This window comes from Antechinus flavipes, chromosome 4, assembly GCF_016432865.1.
Source record: "Antechinus flavipes isolate AdamAnt ecotype Samford, QLD, Australia chromosome 4, AdamAnt_v2, whole genome shotgun sequence".
Lineage (NCBI taxonomy): Eukaryota > Metazoa > Chordata > Mammalia > Dasyuromorphia > Dasyuridae > Antechinus > Antechinus flavipes.
The window spans coordinates 270258310-270264878 of record NC_067401.1 but is presented as its reverse complement, the minus strand read 5'-3'; the positions used below and the strand labels follow the sequence as shown (position 1 = coordinate 270264878).

The following is a 6569-nucleotide window of genomic DNA, read 5'->3' as shown; positions in this document are numbered from 1 at the left end:
GATTTGATGACAAATTAAAGGTTCTTCCTACTATATGATACTCCTCCTATTTTCAATAATTTTCTACATTTTTTTTTCAATTCTGTCCTTTATCCCATGCAATCATACCTTCATGCTCATTGTATCATTCTAACTATTCTCTCAGGAGTTACCAGTAACTTTTTAATAACTAAAACCCATTAATGAAATTCTATTATTGTTTTTCTGCACAGTACTCACTCTATCACTGTGTTGATTATGCTCTAACTCTTTTTATACTTTTAAGCATCGACTCCAGATACTAAGTACAACTGGTTCTCTTCTACCTTTTTGGAAATAAAATGAAACATTTTGTGTTTACTCTGGTGACACATATGCAAAATCTATGCATAGCTTCTGTCTAAATATAAAGACACTCACTCACATATGGCACATATAAATATATGGGATACAACTGATTCTTTTCAATGGGGACTTTAATTTCTAACTTTTTGAACATGAAGAGGAGAGGCTTGTTCATCTCTGAGAGAGGTATTGGTTAGAAATCTATATATGATATTTCAAATACTGGTTATCTAAGGATGTGATACTTTGAAGCCCAAGATAAATACTACTTTCCCTGTTTGCTTTAAAGGTAAGAATAATACTTGGCTTACTATTATTAATTTATTTTCCTTCTACCAAATACTACTTATTCAAAAGTGGTCACAAATAGCTACTGTACCACATTGTCAAAGAAAACACTAACTACAAATTGAGGAAGTTATACAGATTAGATCAAAGAAAACACAAGAATAAAGGAGATCTTGAACTCAATAAGGGAGAGAACTACCCACCAAGGTGAATTTGTTCTTAGTGGCCTAGGATTATTGTTGTTGTTCAGTTTTTTCATCCATGCCCAACTCTTCATGACCTCATTTTGGGATTTTCTCGGCAAATACACTGGAGGGTTGCCATTTCCTTCTCCAGCTTATTTTTAGATGAGGAAACTGAGGCAAATAGACTTTGCTACTACTTCTTAGGTCAAGCTGTCATCACTCCTTACTATTTTAATAGCTTTCTAACCGCTCTTCCTGTTTCTAGGCTTTATCCTTTATAACCAGTCCTTCCCACCATAGCTGAGGAAGATGAACCTTTGTGTGTCATTCCAGGGATGCTCAGCTAGTATGTTTCTGAAGCCAGATTTGAACTAAGGAAGTTGAGACTTCCTGATTTCAGGCCCAGGGCTCTATTCACTATGATACCACCAACCCTTCTGGAATTGCAATCATTAGAAATCAAGGGATTTGTAAAATATGGTTCTAAAAATGAAACCCACTATCTGCCATCACATCTAAACTTGTCACTTATCATCCCATTTCTTGAAATTCTCTAATCATCTGAAGAAATGCCTTCTTCCCTCACATAAGTATACAGTGATACAACAGAACACCAACTCACATCTCTTTCTACAAGCAGAGGAAAAACTCCTACTTGCACTACTCAAGAGTATTACACATATTGCTTTGTAATTTATTCTTTACTAGCTAAAACTTAAAATTATTTCTTGGGGAGATTGTAGAATCTAACTTATACAATTGTCTCCTCCTACTTTTATTACTTAAAGAGATAATTTATCACATAATTTTTACTTCCCATTTGAAGTTCAATATATCTAGTCACTCTTCTGTTTCATTGAATAATTTATTAATTTAAATCAAAGAACTAGGATTCAATCTTTGACTCTGCCATTTATTTATTTATTCTGAAGGACCTTGGGAAAACTATACAATTATTTTGGATCTTAGTTTCTTCATCTGTAAAATGAAGGATTCACATTACCACTCATTCCAGGTCTAAGTCTGTGATCCTGTGCCATCATATTCTACTTATGTAGATATTTATAGCACTTCCTTGTCACTTAAATATACTTCTATCTACAAAAACAAAGATGCCTAAATGATGGTTCACTATATTTATACCAATGAGTTAGTCTCAAGATTTGTTGTCATTTTTAAGTCTACAATTATATTACATAAATCTGAGATTTTAAATGATTACATAGGATGGAGCTTTATATGAAAAAGAAACTATCAAAGTTGATTAGAGATTTTTAAAAATTTAAGGTATAAAAAATTTTAGATGAGGATGAATATATGCTCAATAAGATGGCAGCATAAGTACCTTAATTCAACAATCTAAAACAACAATAACAACAACCTCTCCTATACTGATTAAAATTGGATCTATAAGATGAGAAGAAAGAAATACCACACAAGGTAAAAGCCCCCTGAAAAAATCTTCAGAAAGCTAAATACTCAGATCTTCTGCCCACTCTGCCAATATCCAACCTATATTGTATATTGGCCATAACCAGCACAAGCAACCTGACAGGCTTGGGTTCTGAACTCCTGCAGTTACTACCAGATTCCTATTACAGCGGTAATTCAATCTCACTCCTCTCTGCAGCAACACATGAAAGGTAGAAAATATTGATCCTGCCCAATCATGCAATGGAAAAGAAGTACAACTGTGAAAGGGTGAAGGAATGAAGATGTAGTAATGGAGTTTGATAGGGGATAACCAGCTTCTGTGCCCAAAGAACCAGAATATTAGCTATACATAGGTTTTTTCCTCTGCTCTCTAAATTAATTTCCCCTCCCCCAAGTCAAGGATGCTGAGGATGCTTAATTTTTAGGTTTTCTGTAGAAGAAAATAAATCATAGAAGCAGAAGAAAGGAGATGAATGATGAGAAGTCTGAGATAAACTTCAAGAAACAGAGGTAAATTATTAAAAGTTTAAAATGACAAGAGGAATAAGCCTACTTCCCAAGTACTTAAATCAATGATAAGATTCATAAAAGATAAAAAATGAATTAGACTTTTTAAAAAAGACACTACACAGTGAATAAGTATCATACTTTAAAGGGAAAGAAACCAAAAGTTCACAGTAACAAGGGGACAAAATAATACTTATGTAGATTTTATAGAATTTATAAAACAACAACAATAATTTCAAAAATGGTTAAAAGATAAAGATATTAGATGCAAATAAAATTGAAAACCAGAATTCACAAAGATGAAATAAACTGAAATAAACACTAGACTATACAATTTAGAACACATAAAAGAGTTCTCCAAAATTGTACATCATGATATGAGAATGGCAAATTCGAAAATGAAAACTATATAAATTGAAGATAATTTGGCAGAAAAGAAGCAAAAGACAAAAATCTTTGAAAGAATATATGAATTCTATATAAGGCAAATTCAAGAGTGACTCAAATACAGGATAATAAAAAATAATGTATCATAGACCTATAGAAAAAAAACAACTTGATAAATTTGAAAACCTAAATAACATATTTCAGAAAATGTTACTAGAAAACCTTCCAAGAATTTTTGTTTTAACAAATGGCATAAAATTGATAGATCACATCTGTAAATTATCAGTACAGAAACAGTCCTGAAGTTGAAGCCATTTGATTGAAATTTTAAAATTGCAATGGTAAACAATTAAAATTTTAAGTATCTACAGAAAGATCTTCAGTTATAAAAGGAAAATTAATTAGATATGTCAAAGATAACTTTGAATCTATTAAAAACTAGAGAACTGATGACAAAAGAATATTCTAAAAGGTAAGAATAACATAAGTATATACCTCTAAATAAATTTAAGATTTTTAATGAAAACATTTGCATTGCCTTTATAAAAATAAGCAATTATTTATGTTTTATTTTTTACAATTCTTTTATAATTTTCTATAGTTTCTCATCTCATCTTTCTCCCATAAATCTATCCCATTTAATAAATAATATTTTAAATCAAAAGAAGAAGAAAAAAGAGCAAAAATCAATACAAATTATCAATACATCAAAGAAGTCTGAAAATATTTTGCAATGTTCAACACGTGCACTTTCCATTTTTGTAAAGGGATGGGATGTGCGTATTTTATGATGTCTTTTCTTTTGAGCTATTTTGCTCTTTTTAGAATTTTGACACATTTCTTTTTGATTGCTTTGTGGTGATTCTTTCTATTTATCCAATAGTTATTGTGTAGCTTATTTCTAGGTTCTACTTGCTTTACTTTGCATTAGTTCATGTAGAACTACATATGAATCTCTATATTCATTACATTCAACACAATAATATTCCATCACATTAATATACCACTGTCTTTTTGACTGTCCCAATTGATGGGCATCTACTTAACTTCAAATTCTTTCACAAAAAGTTCTGAAATAAATATTATATATATATAATATTAATAAATATATGTATACACACATTTATAACCTAGGATCACAACAATGGTTTAGACATAATAAATCAGTTAACATGAGATCTGATAACTGGCATGCCCAGGAAACAACAGAATTAAATTAAGCTGCTTTGGAGGCTCTCATTATCTCTTCTTCAGACCACGAGTTGAGACTTGAGGGATACACTTGCCTAATGTCACCGAGAGGGACAGGAAGTATTATAGTATTGCATCTGTGCCACCCCAGGGAAAACCTGCCTTCTAGCATGTTTAGACTGGCACTACCCCTAGTTCTCTTATAGCTGACTTTGTCTTCAGTGTTCTATTTGGTATAGCAAGTGATAATATCCCCACCATTTATGATAGTGATGCTGTCTCTATTAGTGGTCTTTACCACATTATTCATTAGCAACTTGGTTCCCCAAGAAAAGCTTCCCACTCAAATACTCCAACAGGTCCATTCCATATAATCTGTTTGACCTATGTCATAGTTTCCATATGTTTCTTGTTGCTTTGGGGGACACAGTCCAAACTCATCAAAGCTGCCGAAAGTTAACATAACTTGGCCACTCTTGACGTTCTTATCAAACTTGTCTGCTATGATAAAGTCACCAGGTGACATAATCTTGAGACCATTCTTCTCAATATTAGCCATCAGATCTTTGATAATCCTAGCTCCCTCTTGATCAAAAAGAAAAGTTCCACTCTCCATGTTGTTGGAGGAACCTTGAGGAAGGTGAAACATAACCTATTATCAATGATCCTTTCTAAATTTATCTAGCATAATGTTGATCAACTGAATCTTGTTTGCAACTTTAGCTCCATCCAAAATGGCCAAGAAGGATGTCCCTGGGCCCTCTGGGGCCTTGGTAAGATAAGTCAGCTCCTTTTTTTTTTTTAATAAGGAAACTACAGGCACAATTCTGAGACAAATTCATTCCCACCATGGGCACAGTGAGCAGTACAAAAGAATTATTGACATAGGTATCCCACGGCTTGGAAAGGGATATTTGGAAGATTTCTTCTTTGGCTATCTCAGCTTTGATCTTCTTCCCAGGAGCATCTTTGCCTTTTCCTTCTTCTACATGGAAGCAGAGATTCTCCAGGAAAATGATAGAATAGTAAGGTATCTTAGCATAGGCTTTCTAAACTTCTGGGCCCCACAATTATTAAGTAATGAAACATCTTTAACCTGCAAGAATTTGAATTCCTCAGCACAGGCTTCAAGAAGTAATTGTTAGTTATGGGGTTACCATCAGATTGGCCTAAATGGCTCATCAAACAATGAACTTTATTTCATTATCCAAATGATGCTAAGAAGAACAGCTTTAATTCTCTGGTTGTTGGTTATCTCTTTGTTCTTCATGGGAGCATTAAAATTCATTCTCATGATGACTCTTTCCCCCTTGCAGTTCATTTTGTCCAAGGTTAGTTTTTTTGAAAAGAGAAGTCAGTGATAAGGAGATCACTGGATAGTTGCAGCTATGGCTGGAGGATTGACCTAGGCTATTGACCTAGGGATTGCTGTACATACTGGAGTTAGCACCTACTACCAAGGATCCAGTTTCCACCTCAAGGACCATTTTGAAAATTTGCCTCCCTTCCTACCACTATACCAGATGATTTTGATGACTATTATTTTTTAATTGAATTTGAGGTCTGGAAGTGATATTCTCCCTTGTTTCTTTACTATTTTTATTATTTCACATATATTTTACTTTATCAAGTGAATTTTGTAATTATTTTAGTGAGTTCTTTAGAATAATTCTTTGATAAGTTGATTAATATAGCATTAAAAGTGTTCTAACATATTCCTATTGCATATGGAATTTGTCTTTTAGATATCTTATGTGGATAGTCTTTGGAGGCTTTATATTTTTATTTTGCTTCTTAATCACAAATGACTGTTATACTTTATCCAAGGCCTTCTCTGTATCTGTTGAGGTCATTGTGTGGTTTGGGATGTTTTTGTTGTTAATATAACTATGTTTATTGTTTCCCTGGCATTGAACCTTTTTTGCATTTCTAGTATTGAAAAAACAAACTAACAAAAACAACCTTGGTCTGATGAATGATTTCTTTGATGAATCACTGCCAATTTTAGTCCTTGCTCCAAAGCCCTGTGATATAAGATTCTCTCCATCTTTGAGAAGATGATGGCCTTGCCCTGAATGAATGGCAGAATCAAATTAGTGAGAGAACAGAATTGCTCTGACATCAGTCCCCTTTATGACTCTTCAAGCTTCAAGTCTTCTTTGAGCTTCTAATTGATTTTGATGCTTCTGGCTTCCAGCTGGCAGATGGCAGACTTGAACCTCTTTTTTGAGTATTGAAGGAAAATATTCTGTG

At 33.1% G+C, this 6569-nt stretch overlaps 1 pseudogene; it reads right to left on the bottom strand.

The window, feature by feature from the left end:
- Positions 1 to 4341: 4341 nt before the first annotated feature.
- LOC127561506 (phosphoglycerate kinase 1-like) lies at positions 4342 to 5664 on the bottom strand (annotated as a pseudogene).
- Between the last annotated feature and the right edge of the window lie 905 nt (positions 5665 to 6569).